The sequence below is a fragment of the Protopterus annectens genome, chromosome 5.part0 (assembly GCF_019279795.1).
Source record: "Protopterus annectens isolate FY-2018-M chromosome 5.part0, PAN1.0, whole genome shotgun sequence".
Classification (NCBI taxonomy): Eukaryota; Metazoa; Chordata; order Ceratodontiformes; family Protopteridae; genus Protopterus; species Protopterus annectens.
Genome location: NC_056735.1, coordinates 337,069,775 through 337,089,678, shown reverse-complemented (window position 1 = coordinate 337,089,678; position 19,904 = coordinate 337,069,775).

Sequence of the window (19,904 nt, the reverse complement as noted above, 5' to 3'; positions counted from 1 at the left end):
TGCTTTATATTGGGAGTCTTGATACTGGTCCTGCAGCAGTCTCATGTCATGTTTTTTTACCAGGAATCCTACCATGACCTTGTATGTTTTCCCCAGAACTGTGCCCGAAAGCACATGCCCTCTCCAACAAATGCCATACTGCCTAAGTGGAGAGCTACAACCAGTTATGAGCTGTATTCCTGCCTGCAGGGTTTAAATATGGCTAATGTTCCACCCTTTGCCATGACTGGATGGTTTTGAAAATGCTGAGCTAAATTAAGCTACAGGCAAACCTGCTTAGCTAAGGTTGGCTATTTATTGCTTATTATTCATATGTACAGAATTCTTACACCCGGTCAACAAAGCTGTGCAATGCTTAGCATTGCTTATGTTTTATTATATTGGTCTACCACCTGTATGGGATTTATTCACCATTCATTACATAATATAGATGTATTTACCTTCCCTGACATCCCCCAATGTGCTGTGATTAATTTATTCTTGTGTGACTATACTGTATTGGGCACTTGTATTTATACGGGAGTTCCACTACTTTATTACACTGACAACTCACATCTGGGCCTAATACACTACTCTGGTTGAGCAAAATCAGTTACTTCTTACATATTACACATACAAAGTGGAAATGGCTTTGGTGAGGCTCGAACCGTAAATGACTACATGCAAGGCATACTCTCTAACTGCTACACTATTACACTTTTGTTTTTGCTGGATGTCTATTGCTTTTTAACTTATCATGCCTTTTCAGCTGGGCTAAGCATAGCTAAGCAACAGGCACACCTGTGCAGCTACGCTTAAACTTTATTGCATATGTAAAAAAATATATTTTTTGTTGTGTTTTTATTTGTACCTTTCAGAATATCCATGCTAATGCAGAACTTGTTATTCTGTCAACTTTCTGCTTTGTAGCGACAATTGTCTCTTATGGCTTTGTCCACATTTTTTACTCTAATGGGTTGGGAGGTTTGCACAATGTGCTTACGCTAAAGCTGTTATTCTATCAATGTTTAGCCTGGTAGGAATGATTGTGCCTTATGGCTTTGTCCAGATTTCTTACCCTGATAGGTTGGGGGGGGGTGTTACTAGCATTCTAGCTCATTTTAAACTGCTGAATGGCAATTCTGGAGTGCAGAGGGCATGTGCATTGTGGGAGCTCTGCTCTCAGAAACACCGCCTGCACTCGTACACAGAACCATGTCCGTTTTACAGCATGGCAGTGCACCTTCATACATATGCATGACACTCTGCCATGCTGCACAGGAATAGTCCCTGCCATGCAGCAATAACTTATTCCTGCATGGCTGCTTGCTGAATCTGGGAGAGCACCTTTTAGCTGTTCAGTAAATTGTATTCTGTGTCACATACACCATAACCTTCTCATATTGCACTTTAGTGCATTACTGTGCTTCTCTTTAACTTTGCTTTACTTATTAAGATCCTGAATCATAACTGAAAATGGTTATTAGATCAGCTCAACTAGCAGAAAAAGAAAGTTTAATAAATAAATAAACAAATAAATAAATGCAACATAAATACATGTACTTATCATTTTCCTGCACAACTCTACTTTGAAGCATTATAAAAATGAGCATTCCATCATTTGTGCAATCAGTTCTGTCAGTGCTTTTTCACCACCTCAAAACGTTTCAGTCAAATGTGCTTTCAGTATTTTGAGCTGCAGCTATATAGGTTTACTGTCTGATTTGCAATTGCTACAATTTTAAATTCTCAAATAATATGACCAGAAGGTCAGCAGATGAGAATGCTAAGGACCAAAAGAGCTCAGGTGATGTGAAACATGATCTGCGGCACACACAACTGCATGGACAGGAAATCCATGATGTAACTGAGAATGTTCATTTACCTATAGGAGTAGTGAGAAAACCTCTAACATGTGCACTAGCTGCACACCTATGTCTACTGCAATGGAAAGTACCATTGTGTTGTAGGGACTTGTCAAAAACAGCAATAGTCTCAACTGGGTCTGTTGTCCACAGGCCTCATCCTGTCCACCATTCAATGTCATCTCATTGTCAGAATGGCTGGACAAGTTCTCCTCCAAATCTGAGGCTACAGCCATATCCACATGACTGTCATCACCTGGGCCAGACTGTATCACCATGTCACTTCCCTGTATGTCAGGGGCCATGCTACCATACTGAGACACATCAGCTCACACATCAGGGACAGCTGATGGGCTAATGGAGGATAAAGGCAGTTGATATGATAAAAGAAGAGACAAATGCCATGGATTAGGAGAATGTGCTTGCAACACATGCTGCATATCATTAATGACATTTGACACATATATCTCACTACAATGTCACAGTTAACAATGACTTACTATGAAATCTTATTTGTATGAGCCACAGAATCTATATAACAGGGAGTTGACAAGTATATTGCATATCCAACATACATGACATATATGAGAAATACAACCATAACACACACATTACAAGTACTTGTAGGAAGATGGCGCTGGAGGAGAGGGATGAAATGCATCTGTTGCAGGGAAGCAAAGGCATAAACATAGCATTCTTAATCATATCATTGCCAGCATAGACCATTCCAATAGTATTAAAACATACAGTAGATATTATATCCACATACCAGCTGTTTGTTTACTAGATGCTGATGTAGTCTGTCCTCTGAATGGGTAAGACACAGTATTAATGGTGGACATCAAAAGGAATAACAGCAATGACAGCCTCCCGATGTTGTGAGTTCGTGCGTTGTAATTCATATCCTGTAGTGGTCAACTAAAGAGAAAGATAACACAGTCATGTATGCAGGCAATGGAATAGTCAGATAGTGACATATACAAAATAGTAACAGGAACTGCTGATACTCATGTGATGTATGGTGCACTTGTTGGTCAGCTGTCCCCTTGTAGAAAAACAATGACATTAATTTCATGTGACACCTGTCTACTACACACTGCTGCAATCAATGAACATGTCATGGTAATATACCTGGTCTGTCTGTAGTTGTACATGCACAGCTTTTGCCCCGAGAGGATGTATCTGTAGTTTGCAGTATAAGAGAAATAACAATATGACAGTGAACTGTGGTGGCATAATATAAGGCTGAGGCAATAACAGATAATGGTTACAGTAACGTTTTATAGAGATACTCATCTGTCATTTCTTGCTGTTGTACAAAAGTAGATGGACCTGAGAACCAACATTACACAAGTTGGTTACACTGTTAGGTCTGCAATGCAGTTGCATGGCTACATATCATTACACTTATGCTGTATGTCATCACCCTGTGTGGACCCATGTCCACAATGCAATTTTGCTGCTGAAAAACAAAAATGACAATACATGAATATGCATACATCAGCAATATGCAATGATTTACTCTAAAGTCATAAGTGTCATGCAAAGTAACACATGTGCAGCCTGGAAGACCTGCTTCTATCTAACCCTGGGTATGCAGCATTCCCCACTTGCCATATGCTAGGATGCAAGAAACAGTGTGATCTCATCAGAGCATTTCAATGGTGGGCCACCACCAGTGATGACCCTTGATCTCTCATACTGTCATACCATTTCAGCTGCAAGGAAGATCATTGTCCGAGCTGTATCAGCAACATGCCTCATGGGATCTATTGTGACCTCCCACTGCATTAATCATGTTAGTGAAGTAAGCCCAGATTCCTTTCCTGCATACTGTAGTTCTTGCCCATCCACGGAATCTCCATCTAAGTTGTCACAGAGCATCTGTTAAAATCTCATTCTCCTGTGGGTAGAAAATCTCACCCCTAGGTCTGTTTGCCATCTGAAAGACAATGATATGCATGTGCTCAGATTTATATGGAGACCCACTTATAGAGATGCTTATACCACTGTAAACACAATGCATTCCTTTGCAATGCAAATTCTAATAAATATTGTCTGTGTCATATAATAATGTTACATATAAAACTATACAGCAATGACTACATACATAATACTAGGAAAAAACATAACATGATTTCTGTAGAGATCATCTATGTGATATAAACCCTTTACAGTGGATATCTGGGGAACAGAGGCTGAAACACAACAAAAATATGCCACAGGCACAGTGATGATGTGAGATGTTGCTATCTGTGCCAGAGAAAGTAGCCAGTGTCAGCATGGTTACATGGAGTTTTTTGAATGGTTTTGTGTCATTTGGTTGTCACACAGACTTTTGGATGGCACAGTGGTGCAGCAGTAGCATTATTTCCTCACAGCAAGAGGTTATCTGGTTTGATTCTTGGCTGGGGTGCCTTCTGTGTGGAGTCTGCATGTCCTCGCTGCATTTGTGTGAGTTTCCACCAGGTGCTCCAGTTTCCTCCCACGTTCAAATATATGCATCGGGAGTGTTTCTCCTTGGGCCTATATTGAAAATTGGATACGTTCCAAGACGGACTTTCCAGTTAACAAATAAATAAATTGTGTTGGAAATGTATCAACAGTGTTATTATAACTAATTAAATGTATATGCTTAAACAAAGAATTTTGGAAGGGAAGTGTAGACGTTTTTGAAATTGTTTTATAGCTTTCAAATACTGCGACAGATCTCAGCAAAGCTCTGAGTGTGTATTGTACAAGAGTCAGGTGATCAAATGTGATGTTATTCTATAACCAGCACTTAGAGGGTGGAATTCTCATAGCAGTTTGTTTTGTTTTGTTTTCTTTAGAACCTGATATAAAAGATCTATGATAATATACACTTCTGGTGTGTTCCATTTAGTTAAAAGCTCTTAACCATGCCTTGTGGAAGTAAGTATCTCAGCATCTAATCTTGCATTGCTGTATTAATTAAGTTAGCTAGGGAATAGTTATTCTTTAGACAGTCAGGAAATACAGTGAGATTAAGTATGTCAGTATGTTTTTCTGCATCTGTTTGAATCTGTCCAACTGTGTTATTTTTATTTCTCCTGTGATTGAAACTCTGGTGTTTATTGTACTGGGATATTTTGTATGTTCATGTTTTCTATTTTATTATTTATTGTTAAATATTTTATACCTTTCATTGTGGCTGATCTTTTAGACAATACTTTTTAACATCTTGAGGGCACTTGTGCTTATTTTAGTGATGTCTTGGCCACTACAAAAGCCTTGCTGGTTTGGTTACAGTCTTCCATTTATATTAGTATTGATTTTACTCAGTATAATTGGAAACCCTTGTAAGAGCCTGAGAGTAGTTGACTGATGGCAGCGTGGTTACCTTATAGTCTGGGCAAAAGGGGTACAGCTAGTAAATCTGTACCAGCCTTTCCCAAGTGCATGTGTGTGCGTGTGTGTGTGTGTGTGTGTGTGCGTGTGTGTGTGTGTGTGTGTGTGTATGTATGAAAATCAAATATCTACTTGGAACTGGGACACAGTGCTCCAAAGTGAGCATTGTTCATGATCTGGAGAAACGGAGAGCCAGCCCTTGGTTGGGAGTGTGTTACTTGTGTGCTCTTGGGGAAAATTATGCTTGATGTAGACAGCTGCATCTTAAAATACTGCGTAAACTCATTCCTGTTCTTAGTTGCCATCTTTCACCAGAGTCAGTGGTGAAAATTGAGGCTCCTTGATTACTGTCTCAGGATAGAGAGGCAGTCACAGGCACCATGCACTCTGTATGCCTTTCATATTGTCATATTGCAAAAAGATATGTACACAACAGAAATATGTGGTGGCTGTAGTTGAGTTCTAATGCAATTTCAGCCTAAACAGACAATCAGTCTAAAACTATCTGTCATATGAAATGTTATCCATGATGACCTTATATCAAACACATGCATTACTGGACAGTGAATGTCATCCACATCAGTGGAGAGTATCTGTAAATTATGAATTGAACAATTTACGAAAAGTGTTGGAAAACCTCAGGATCTGTAAGCAAAGATAATATGTATCCTTTTTGTACTGATGTAGTTCTATTGCTTGTTGTAAGAATCATCAATGAAAACATTTCTATAACAGCAAAAGTAATACATACTACATATGAGCATATGGATAACATTGTAATCCGTAGTTTTCCCTACATACACCAAAGAGTGTATGGAGTCACCCGCAAGATATACAGAAACTCTATAAATCTATCTTTATGTACTGTTCAGTTTTGCTAATTAAATCTGTCTGTACAACTACATATGGGAAATTACTGTATGTTTTTGTTGCAGATGTCAACACAAGTATGCATACAGGCAAATCACACAACACTCCATTAAGTGACAAACATTTTTCATAATGCACACATTTCCATAAATGCATCAGTCTAAAGAGATACATTTGATAATGAATAAAGTTATCATTGGTGTATAATGAGCTGTTATTCCCCAAAGCAGCAATGCTAGAAGGTACCAAATTAACTTTTCAGCTACCTATAGGTTCATAGGTTTATAGGTTCATAGGTTCATAGGCTGGTACTAGGCTATCGGCATAGGGCCTATACAAGCCTAGCCATAACAATTCCTTGGCTATTTCTTCCCACACTATTTACTTCCTGGACCCCTGTCTAGCAAGGCGACTGACATGATCCCTGAGGAAAATGTTCTTTCTCCCATCCAATTGTCAAGATTCCTTTTGAAGAGGGCCAAAGAGGCGCTCTGCTTGACATGTATGGGCAGTCTATTCCAGAGACTTGGGAGTTCTGGGTCAGGAACCTATCCCTCCAGCATGTTTTGTTTATTGTGATGACAAGGTTTAGATCCCTGGAGCGTGTGGCTCTGAGGGATTGGGATTTCTTTAAGTGTAGCATGTCCAACAGCTTTTGGTTTGACATGACCTTGTATGTTAAGCAGAGATCGCCTCTGAGTAGACGATATGCGACAGAGTATAGCTGGAGTTTTTTAACGTGGTCAGCATAGGACATCTGCTTTAGGCCTGTGATTCTTTTATTGAAGTATTTCTGTGGCCTTTCCAGTTGTTGCAAGTGTCTTGAGAGGTACATACCAAATGGGGCATTTTATTCTATAATGGGTCTAATGAGGGATGAGTACAGTGGAACAATGACCTCCTTTTTTCTGGATGAAAAGCCCTTAGTGATGAGGAGTGCCACACAGAAGGATTTCCTAACTGTTGTGGTGATATGGTTATCGAAGGTGAGACCACTGTTCACCTGTGCCCCTAAGTCTCTTATCACACTTTCGGTGTTTAGTGTACTGCCACCTATATGGTAATTCATGGGAACATGATTTTCCCAAAGGGGATAACTATACATTTCTTGGCATTGAACTTTAGCCCATGGCTCTGGCACCAAGCATCTGTTTCTGTAAGGCCCTTTGTAGACTATCCACATCATTTGGAGAGTCAGTAATGTCTACCAGTTTGCAGTCATCTGCAAACTTTGTTTGCCAGAGTCCCTTAGTATTGGCCTGTACTTCAGAGAAGTAGATGCCAAACAAGAGTGGTCCCAGGATTGAACCCTGAGGTACTCCACTTTTCACTTGTCTGGAGCTGGATTTAGAGTCAGCTACTTTTACAGTGTGGGATCTGTCAGTAAGCCAGTTGGCAACCCATCGAGTGACATAAGGAATAATGCCCAGCTTAGTAAGTTTATTTATGATTCCATTGTGGGGGATGGTGTCAAAGGCCTTGGCGAGGTCCACTTAGGCTGTGTGGACTGCCTTACCCTTGTCTACGGCTCTGGAGACTGATTCGAAGAAGTCAGTCAGATTCAGGAGACAAGATCGGCCCTTCACGAACCCAAATTGGGTGGGGTCCAGTGTTTGAAGGTTGTCAATGTCTTTGTTTGTAAGTTCCATGATAATACATTCCATGGCCTTGCAGATCAGGCTTGTCAGACTGATGGGGTGGTAGTTCCTGGGATCCAAGGTGGATCCCACCTTGTGGAGTAGGATAACTGTATCTGTGTGCTGCTCAGTGGGCACAAAGCCTGAGGTGAGGCTATGATTAAACATGACACTTAGGTGAGGTGCCAGTTCATTTTGTAGTTCATGTAAAACACAGTCATCTGGTCCCATGGGTGCTGTATTCTTAACTTTGGAGAGTGTGTTTTTTACCTGTGTGGCCATTACTACCGGAATTTGGCAATCGTCCGGTATTGAGATGCACCAATGAGTTTGTGAGTATATATGGTATATGAGTTAGGTATAACTGAAAGTCAGAGCAGCTATGTGCATACAACTTTTAAGTATCATTTGCACTATACATAATTAATGATGTTCATTAAAATTTGAGGTTTTGAGTTCCAATTTGCTCACATCTGCATAATTTCTCCAAATTTGATCCATTAACCTATAGATCAGCATAGCAGGAAGGTGCTCTGTGCAAGCACCCAACAGGTATCATTAAACAGGCACAAGTGTGTCAGATGCCCTTTATTTTTCAATGATCTGATAACATGACATAAGTGCCACTTTTAAATATTGATTTTGATACATTTACAAATCAGACAATTTGCTTCCTGTGAAATGAGTGGGACATCAGTGATCAATTTTCAGATCTGTGCTTTTACTACATTGATTTATTGACATTATTGACATTAACAGGATGGTTACTTCCAGGAGGCTTTGACATGACTGGGTGCCCAATTGATCTGAGGAGGAGACCACATAAATGTTGAACTTCTATGCTGGAGTGGAGCATCACATGAGAGCCAGACCTTGGAACTTCGCAATGATCAAAATTTGGAGCAGGATTGTGAAGGACCATTGATGACAGAAATCATTCATAGAATTCATTCATCATTGATGATATACAGGGATTTACCTGATTGGAGCACAGGTTCCACACCACTACGTTGACCTGCATTAGAGGGATGCCGAGGAGCTTCATTGGATGGTCACTAAGGTACATTGACAGGTAGTGAATGTCTACATTGAGTGTAACAATCCAATGTACACCTAAGTATTCTTAAGAAATTAAGAGTTAGAGCTGTGTCCCAAATATAGCTGATGCATGCCTCTTCAAACTAACAGTTCTGACCATTATCTCATCTGGATAATTAAGATGGCATGGTGACTGTTTTCCATATAACTATGAGTTCTGTTCTCATGGGGTTTATTTAATCAGTAAAGTTTATAATGAAGATTTTGCACATTGCAAATTTACATCTGTTTTCTGGCATATAACAACATCATTTCACACATCCACTTTACTCATGTATCACTGATGGCTATGCATTTCATAGTTATCTGTAATATGTTGACAATATAAGTCTACCTGTGTATGCTTGAATAATAAGTAATAAATAACTTCTTTACTACATTCCTCTTAACAAAGTGAATATTCTTATTACAATCACATTTGTGTAACCCAAGAAGAATAGGTAGTGTGACAGCGATGAGGTCTGCGGTGGGAGTGACAGATGCATTTAAGGTGGAGGTGGGATTACATCAAGAATCAGCTCTGAGCCTTTTCTTATTTGCAGTGGTAATGGACAGGTTGACAGACGAGATCAGACAGGAGTCCCCGTGGACTATGATGTTTGCAGATGACATTGTGATCTGTAGTGAGAGCAGGGAACAGGTGGAGGAGACCCTGGAAAGGTGGAGATATGCTCTAGAGAGAAGAGGAATGAAGGTCAGCAGGACTAAGACAGAATATATGTGTGTGAATGAGAGGTAGGATAGAGGAATGGTGAGGATGCAGGGAGTAGAGGTGGTGAAGTTGAATGAGTTTAAGTACTTGGGATCAACAGTTCAGAGTAATGGTGAGTGTGGAAGAGAGGTGAAGAAGAGAGTGCAGGCAGGATCGACTGGATGGGGAAGAGTGTCAGGAGTGATTTGTGACAGACAAGTACCAGTATGAGTGAAAGGGAAGGTCTACAAGAGGGTAATGAGACCAACTATATTATATGGGTTGGAGACAGTGGCATTGACAAAAAGGCAGGAGTTAGAGCTTAACGTGGCAGAGTTGAAGATGTTAAGATTTCCACTGTGTGTGACGAGGATGGACAGGATTAGGATTAAGTATATTAGAGGGTCAGCCCAGGTTGGAAGGTTTGGAGACAAAGCCAGAGAGGCAAGATTACGTTGGTATGGTCATGTGCTGAGGAGGGATGCAGAGTATATTGGGAAAAAGATGCTAAGGATGAAGCTGCCAGGTAACAGGAAAAGAGGAAGGCCTAAGATAAGGTTTATGGATGTGGTGAGAGAGGACATGCAGGTGGTTGGTGTGACAGAGCAAGATGCAGTGGACAGGAGAAAATGGAAACAGTTGATCTGCTGTGGTGAACCCTAACAGGAGCAGCCGAAAGAAGAAGAAGAAGAATGCCTGCCCAACTGGCTACACATATCTTTATATTTGTAATACATGTTGATAGATGTTATTTGTGTGGCTCATGCTGGCATATAGCAGTTATTTGTCTGATATTACTGTATTCATCAATTGTCTGCAGGAATATGGATAGATACATGCAATAAGTATTTGTTCATAAGGAATGTCTGTTAGCTGCTAGCTTGGCCTGTAAAGAAACAGTCCAGCATGGTGTGCTGTGGGTTTAACTTTGCATAGTGGAAACATATTATATTCTCATCGTGTCTTTCAGACATTGTGAGAAATTCTGATGTACATACCTGCTTATTAATATTATCAGTTATTTTGTTCATGCTTACAAATAACTCAATTCCTTACTGTACTTATATGTATACATCTATAATTCATAATGTTCTGTCAACAGCACCTCTTTAAATAAAGTGTTATGTGTAAAACTTGGAAAAAACTGTTATATTTCTGCCAAAGAGTTTTTCTGGAAGACGATAACATTTGTAAAATTACTTTCATGTGGAATTATGCCAGTCATTATCAAATTCACTTCAACAACCTTCTCCTCCTTATAATTGGAGGGAGTCAGATGGTCCAACATACAGTTGGAATGCAGAACATTAAGTGGATGCACAGCCTGGAGGAGCAGTGGAGGGAGAGAGGTATGTTGCTTACTTTGTTTTGTAAAATAAAATGTATCTGATCCTTGTTACATGCCTGTATTTTTGATATTCCATTTATATTGCTTATAATGCAGGAATATCCATCATGTATCAGTAAGGTAAGTGCTGCAATATTCACCCTACACCTGTGCTTACAAGTCTGACTGAAATAGAAACATGATTAAATATTATTTAGCAGGAAACCATGTCTTCTGAAGATATTTTTTTGAAGTGTAGGTCACATTCTAAATGACAATCAGTCATGTATAACTGTCACTCTGATGGTGTGATAGATGTTACATATCTAGGATTGTAATGCTTTGTCTGCTGTTTGTAGTCTATGATACTTTCTTATGCTGAAGTATCAAGTGGAACTCTGAGTGCAAGTTCCAGTCGGGGTAACTTGCTAGAAGACAATCCTCAAGCTGTGAGTAGGAAACAAACATTAATTGAAGGGCATGGTAACTCACATAATTTACAAATGTCTGCATCAAGTGAAGGGCATAGTAACACACAAATGCCTGGCTCTTTTCCTTCAATGATGGAGTATTTGAGAGCTTCTTCATTTTTTTCAACTAAAGTGGACTGCAACATGAATACTGGAAATGAGAATTCTACTGCACCTATAATGGCACATCTCAATGAGTTCGACACAAAGTTGTATAAGTGCCGGAAGTTACAACTGGAAGTTTCATACTTCTGTGAGTGTATTTCAAAAAGAATTATACCAAGAGGGTTTCGCCAATGGCCTTATCCTGTCGAGTTGGTTTACAACTCTCCTTTCTACTATGAATTGATCCAGCTGTTGGACCGACATGGGGTTGAATTCTTAGAAACCCTAATCAAACAGTATGATCTACAAATTGAGGGGTTGAAAGCTGACCTCGAAATTTTGGAACATAGTATTATCACCAATCCTGACTTTCCAAGATACAAATATGACTATGGACATATTTTTACAAGTATAGACTCAGCTATGGGTAAAGCCATTGAAACTAAAAAGAAAAAAAATTTAAGGGACGTTAATGAATATTCAAAGGGGATTGCATAGCCCTCACCTCCAGAAGTGAGTGAAACTATGAGCGGCTTGCAGAATGTGCTTAGTCAACGCCCACTCGATGATAATGAAAATGGAGAAGAGGCCTTAAGTAATGAGAGCATACAACCACAAACGCCACCTTTACAATGCAGTGAAAGAATTAAATGTCACCAACAACAGGGCAACATCACTCAACAATGAGCAGAACAAAATAATAATACTACAGACATAAGGAACAATAACCAGGGTTTTCAGGAGCACCAAGGGAACCAATGCAACCAATAGCCCAACAACAGGAACCAGCAACAACGGAGATGCCAGACTTGGTGGAGGAGTTGATCCAGGGTCCACGAAAGAAACTTCAAATCCACATAAGTTCTGAAAAGGATTTTAAAATCTTCAATTTTACAACAATAGACTTTGATGAAAAGACAGTTGATGTGTTCGCTAAGGGGCTCTCATTTGTTCCAGATAAGAAAGCCGACTTAGCTAGAACCATCATTGATCTCAAACTGTTTGTTCATAAACTAAATCTAACATGTTTAATGGGCAGTATTTCTTCCCTCAAAAACAGTCTTAGAGTTTCTAGTTTGTTTAACCCTCCCCTTCATGAATCTCTTGCCAGTTTTGAGAAGATATGTGAAATGGATTTGAGAGCTTTGTTATATAATAAACATAACAATGGGAATTACCATAAAAACATAACCTCTGAAGAACTTGACTTTTTACAGTTGTTGAAAATATGTCAAATCAGGGTCATGAAACCTGATAAGGGAGGGGGTCTGGTGTTTATGGACCAAAGTGAATATATAAATAAAATGCTTGAATATCTTCAAAGTGACATTTATGAACATGTTAGCCTAAATGAGGTCAACAGTGCTTATAAGGAAATTAATAGCACACTTAATGATTTGTTTTTAGAGGGTAGTATTAGTATTGATATCTTGCAGTATTTGACTATGCCAGCTCCTATATACCCACCCTTTTTGGTTCCCTGAAAATACATAAAAAATCTTCATAACCCACCATTTAGACCTATTGTAGATGGGCGAGGGTCAATTACATATTCATGTGCAAAATGTACTGACAACAAGCTTAAGCCTTTCATCAAAACCAAATCACAGATTTGCCATGATTCATGGAGTTATTTTGAGGGAATCAACAACTTAGAATGCAATGAAAACTATACCTTTCTCACAGTAGATATAAAGGATTTATATACAGTAATACCACATGAGTTAGGTATACAGTGGGTCAGAGAGTTTTTAAACATGAAAGGTATGAATGAAAGTGATATCTATGTGGTCATGACCCTCCTTGAGCTAGTGTTGTCTAACAAATTTATGTATTTCAATGGAGAATTTTATTTGCAAAAACAGGAGTCGCGATGGGGTCACCCTGTGCGGGTAGTTTTGCAAATTGTGTAATGGCTTATTTGCAAATGGTATTATTATTCTATAATGGATTGTTTCAGGGCAATGTTTTATGGTACATGAGATATCAGGGTGACATGTTCTTCATTTGGAAAGGGGAGACCCTAACTGTCAAACCTTTTATTAGAGCTATTACAGAACTAACTGACGTTTTGGAATTTACCTTCCAAATAGGCTGTGATTCCATTAATTTTTTGGATGTACAATTAATTAAAGATAGAGCCAATAGTAGGTATAGGACTATTATATATCGTAAACCTACTTATTCGAATGCATTTTTACATTTTACAGGCAGCCACCCTTACCACCAGAAAAAAGCTGTTGTGAAAGGGCAACTGGTAAGGGCGGCCAGAATGAGCTCCTCTGACAGTGATTACTTACTAGAATGTGAACTATTGAATAACATGTTTCTAAGGAGGGGTTATCCAGAATGCTTTCTTGACCATATTTTTCAAGAAGTTAATGCTAAGAGGACCTCTGGGTATTTTAAACTCATAGTACAGAAAGGATATGGGGAAATTTATGAGCAGACTATTGTAGAATTTAGCCAGAGGAATATTCACATGAATAATATAGGTAACAGTTTTCTGATTACCTCTTCTATGGATGCTAAGAACATAAAAGGCATCTTAATTAAGAATTGGGCCAAACATTTGGAGGACAATAGTCTAAGCAAAATATTAGCTGCAGGACCATGTTTTAATTATAGAAGAGGGCCAAACTTGAAAAGTTTATTGGAGAGGGAAAGAGATGAAAACAAAGGAATTAATGGCATGAAAAAATGCAGATGTTGTCAGCTGTGTAAATTTATTAAAATAGGTGATAAGTTTACCATCAGAGATAGAACTTATGTAGTTAAAGGGAAATTTAACTGTGATTCTAAATGAGTAGTTTATGTGGCACTTTGTGAATAATGTCCATCATATTATATTGGCAAAACAGAAAGGAAACTCAAACAGAGGATATATGAACACTGATATAGTATACATAGGAAAACAACTACAAATGCTTTAGCTAAACACATTTTGGATAATCCCACACATAGGTTCCTCTTTACTGTTTTACAACAGGTTGAATATAGTAGGAGGGGTGGTCCATGGGAACTTAAATTAGAAGAATGTGAGCTTATGTACTTCGTACTTTTGCTCATATACCACCAGGTTTAAATTAATATGCCTCAATTAAATGCATTTTAAAGCTTAAGGCACTTTCTAGGTGAAAAGGGGTGATAGTGAATAATTTTGATAGACTTTAAACATATGCTTATTTTATATACAATTCTAAGTTGATGTGTTTTTATATAATTCACTTATACTGTAGAATTTAAAAAGGTTGCATTTTTTTCTGTCCTTTCTTTACTTTACTTTCGATTCAGAACATTTGAATTTTTTAGGATGTGTCCACATATTTTCATGTTAGTTAGTTTTATGTTAGTTATTTATTCAGTATTTATTATGAGTACATACATTGTAACATTTTAGTTTTTAATCATACAACTTAGTGGTGACATGACATATTGTGTGACAAATTAAAAGCTTATATACTATGATAAAAGTGATAGTTATTTATATATATATATATATATATATATATATATATATATATATATATATATATATAAAATATTGCCATATTTTTATATGTATGGTTTTTAAGTGTTTGTATTTTTAAATTCGTATTGTCTTAACTGGTTTTAATTAATTAATTGATTGAAATATATATTGGGTGTATTGTGTTATGTTAAGTTGTCTGAAGAAGTTGGGGCATTTGCTTCAGCAAAAGCGCTTACAATAAAAGTGTGGAGTGTCAACAGCTAGCTTGCCTTCTTTGTTATTTTACCAGTTTGCAGTCTATGTGTTAGTATACTTGTAGGTAATAATGTGGTTTTCAATGATTGATCTGTTGTGCATAGTTTGCTTATTCACATACTGAATGGGAGTCTGCTTTGTAGTATGTTTTCAAGTTATTGTATCTGCCTGCAACACTTTTGATGGCTTTGTTAAAACATACTTGTATCCTGTGTTTGAGGATACTTGTGTATACAGACATTTTTTGAAATCATTTCATAATCAGCAAGCAACATCAGGATGTTTGCAATTTCTAGTGTAGTGATTGGTTATAAATATAGGTTGGTAGCTAGGTAGGTCATGCATACAGTTGTAGACAGACAATGTTTGCACAGGATATACTAGATTCTCATGAGTCACAGGTTGTGTTTGTGATTGAGCATTATTGCTGTTTGGTAACTTTGTAGTCCTTAAATTGATATGGGGTCAACCAATGACCATGCTGCCTGGCTCAGCTGTTTGTCATATGGCTTTCATATTTGCCATGGTATTGTCACCTCACTTTGTCTTCATTATAGTAATGTTAATTGGTGGCTGTTCATGTGACTCATTATGTGCACATACACCTAGAATACAGTTTACATTCACACACAAACATAACTGCTCAGGGAACACATGCAGGATAAAAATAATTGAAATAGTGATATCTTGTCAGATAATTAGTTGGACAGTTTAATGAGGCAGACATCATTATTAAACATAGGAGGTTCCAACACTAATGTTATGTTGTCAATTTCCATTTTTTTTGTCAAATTACAGTCATCTGAATGTTGCATGAAGCAGTGTCAGGGCATGCTTCACTTCAAATGTCAGGATATGTTATGTGTGCCTGCTTTGTATATGTTTGCCATACATAATGCTGGCCAATAAACAACTGTTTAGATCATGTCATGATTTACACTGGTTAGCTGTGTTATGCATGCCATTGCACAGCCTTGATTAAAGTGCTCACACTGTGTGATGGATACAGTGTCCCTGACATGTTCTGTTATTGGACATGTCCATAAGCATAGATGATGTGACATAGGGAAGGTGTCTGCATGAGGAGCCATCCACTAGCAGCAAATGTGTTCATTATAATTTTGTTACTTGGTAATGGTTGCACCATTTCATCTTGAATTATTTTTTAAATGAGATCTACAACATATGTTAATAAATCTTCATTCTAATATTCTGATATGCAGAACTCATGTGTGGAAGGATATAAATGTATCTTAGACTGCAGATGTGTACATCAGTTGCAGTTTAATGTCAGCTATGATTTTTATATGAATGTGTGGGATGATAGACAGACATCTGCTTTTTGTTGTTATTGTTTTGATTACTGACATGCACTGCATATGGTGGTATAGTGGACTACGGTCATAACATATTGTAACATTTCATAAGGACTGTTTTCTGCCTGTTCATTGTGTCAGAGTGGGTATGTTATGCAAACAGTTAGTGTCAGGTATGCATATGTAATTTCAGTCCTGTGTTTTGATTCATTTTGACAGAGCATGGGACCTGTGGATGATCACCAGTAAGACACTGGCAATGAACACATGCCAAGCCACTGCTGGAGTCCTCTGATGATGGCAACCAGGATAATGACAAGGATGTCAATGAGGATGCTGGGCCTGCATGTGCTATTATTCATGTTGCACCCTGGAGGAGACAATGCCAGGAACAACAGTGAGACAATTGTCAGGCGCAGAGACAGGAGGTGGTGACTGATGTGTTTCATACTCAGATTTTCAGGATATGACAAGGGATTTGCATGACTCATTCAGTGAGATGACCTGAGTGATCATTTGCAATGTTCATTCCCATCAGGGTAGTCCCTCAGGTCCATAAGCATTGTTTATGTGATCTAATTGTGTAATGCTGCCACTATGCTGTTTGCCATATCAGTGATTGGAATGTAGATGCACTCTTGTACATGCATACCATTTAGCTGCCAAGCTTATATGTTACAGGTCCAAACATACAACACAGAGTTCATGTGATGTTTAACATTATGTTTCAACTTGTGCATGACACATGTTAACAGATTAGACTTTCCTTCTGCATTCAGCAGTCCATGCATTGTGACACTTAACTTGCAGCTACTGCTGCAAAAAATTCCACTGTAAGCATATGTGTTAGTGACAGAAACTCACAAACAACATTTTGGCCATAGTCCAGCACTACCACAGTGGTATGGTTACGATTTGCATCTTGCCATATCATGTATGTGCAACAGAAGGGCATGTCCTTGCCCATGTGTTTTGGATGACAGTTTTTATGCTGTCCCAATGGCATGATGTCATGTTGTGTGGCATGTTTTATCAATGCTGATGCCATCCTGGACCATAAAATTATATGTCATACGTATGGGAAGTCTTCCTTTACAGACTGCCTAGATCACCAATGTAATGTTCATGTATACACTTTGGTAATGATAATTTATTCAGTACAGTACAGAATGCCATGTTTGTTCTATATTACATTTCCACAACCATTCATTATTCACATAAGTTCTCACAGTTTGGTAAATTTGGCACTACAACAGCTCTCCTGTCATTCCTAAACTCTGTATCACTAGCTGGAGACAGTAACAAACTTATTTCCTGTCTCTCTATTGACATCTCTAAAGCCTTTGATACAGTCTCTCATAAACTTCTTCTCCTTAACCAAACAAACTTACACTTCTCTCCATCCACCATGTCTTGGTTTAACAGCTATCTCTGTGATAGACTCCAATCAGTCAAATGGCTCTCAGCTTTCTCCCCTCTTCTTCCTGTTAAAACTGGTGTTCCACAAGGCTCCATCATTGGGCCACTTCTTTTTAACATGTTTACAAACCTTCTCTACTCTTCCTGTCCTGGATCCTCATTGATACAATACGCAGATGATTCTACACTTATCACTATTGCTGAATCACCTGCTCAACTAAAATCAGACACACAGTCCTCTTTTAACTCTGTAGAAGACTGGCTATCTGAAAACCAACTTATCCTAAATGCAAAGGAAACCAAATTACTACTCTTTCTTCCTCAAAACCTTAACCACATAAAGTCTTCCTTCTCCATACTGTCAGAAAAATAATACTCAAATACAGGTGGACATCAGTACAAAGGTGTTACTATTGATGATAGACTAACCTTTGATTTACACGTCAATAATTGTATCCGAAAAACACATCTCAAGCTAGGTCTCCTCTATAGAAACAAAAACTATCTTACCAAAGCAGCAAAACTAACCCTTTCAAATGCCTACCTCTTACCCACTTTACTTTATAGCTCCCAAATTCTCACCAGCCTCAACACTGGACTACTAATCAAGTTAGAAACAATTTGTAACAGGATTGTCAGATTTGCTGCCCAAAATTCTTACAAGTCCCATCACTGTCTCTCACTAAAAGAAATAAATTAACTAGAATTACCTGACCTGCTATGGTATAATCAGTTTCAGATTATTCATTCCGTTCTCTACAAACCCTCTTTCTGTCCAACTATCTCATCTCTAATCTCTCATTACCTACCCACTAGATTACTCTGCAGTTCTGAACAAGGCCTACTAATAATCTACAAACCAAGGACCAAAATGGGTCACCTAGTCTATAGCTTTAACCCTTCCAAGGCCTGGAATAGCCTACCACTAGATATAAGATCCCTTGAACATCCCAATTAATTCAAAACTTCTACAAAAAAATGCCTTTGTGAAAAATGGACTTGGCAATGTAATTATTCCGCGTAAACACTCCCCTATAACATTCTACTTCTCTTCTCTCTTCCTTCCCTTCAATAAACAAACTTACTACTTTATCTTCTCCTCTTGGTACATTACTGTACAAATATAACTAGTAAAATATTTCTGCTATGTAACTATTGCACTATTATGTATATAATATGGAATTATGTATGTATCCCTATGATGAATGTATTTCTATGTATTTCACTTGCCACAGTTGAATGTATGACACTGTAATGTAATATGTGGCATTGTAATGCAGTAATCTGTGGTACTGATGAATGTATTTCTATATGTATTCAATATGTAAAATTTCAATTTTCTGTTGGAGCTTGTCTCCTCTGGCCTCTGCTGTAAATGGGCATTTATAGCCCAGTCGGACAAACCCGGTCAACAAATATAAAATAAAAATAAATAAATGATATACATATTCAATGATGTCTATACATGTCTTTGCTTAAGTCCAATCCATAATGAAGCATTATTGCACCTTTGCCGTATGAGTAGTCACTGACGTCTCATTGATGTGCTGTAATGATGTTCACAGGACTGTTCTCTACTCAGTAATGAGCATGGTCTGTGGCATATAACTGCAGGTGTTTATTCCACATTGACATGACAGCAGTATATGTGCCTGTGATTCAAATTCTTAGCTTGCTTACCTATGCCTTTTGATGTTCCATGATTACACAATAGTGTGCATGTGTGACTTATGCATGCCCATTTTTGTTGACATCAACAATGCAGTCTGCCCATGTGACACATATTTGCCATTTGCTTAAATGTACTTTGGGCTGGCTTCAACAGCACTCTGTGTGGTATACACAAACATTTGCAATGTGCAACCTTACTTTGTTGTCCTGCTTTATCATTGTCTTCTTGATGGGCACAGGTTGTGTACCTCCCTTCCACCTTTTAAATAATACATTTTGCAGATATGTTTGCCTTTGTTGGAATTATTGTCCATTGTCGTGTATTAGTTTGTTTACAAGATCAACATGTGCTAACTCTAT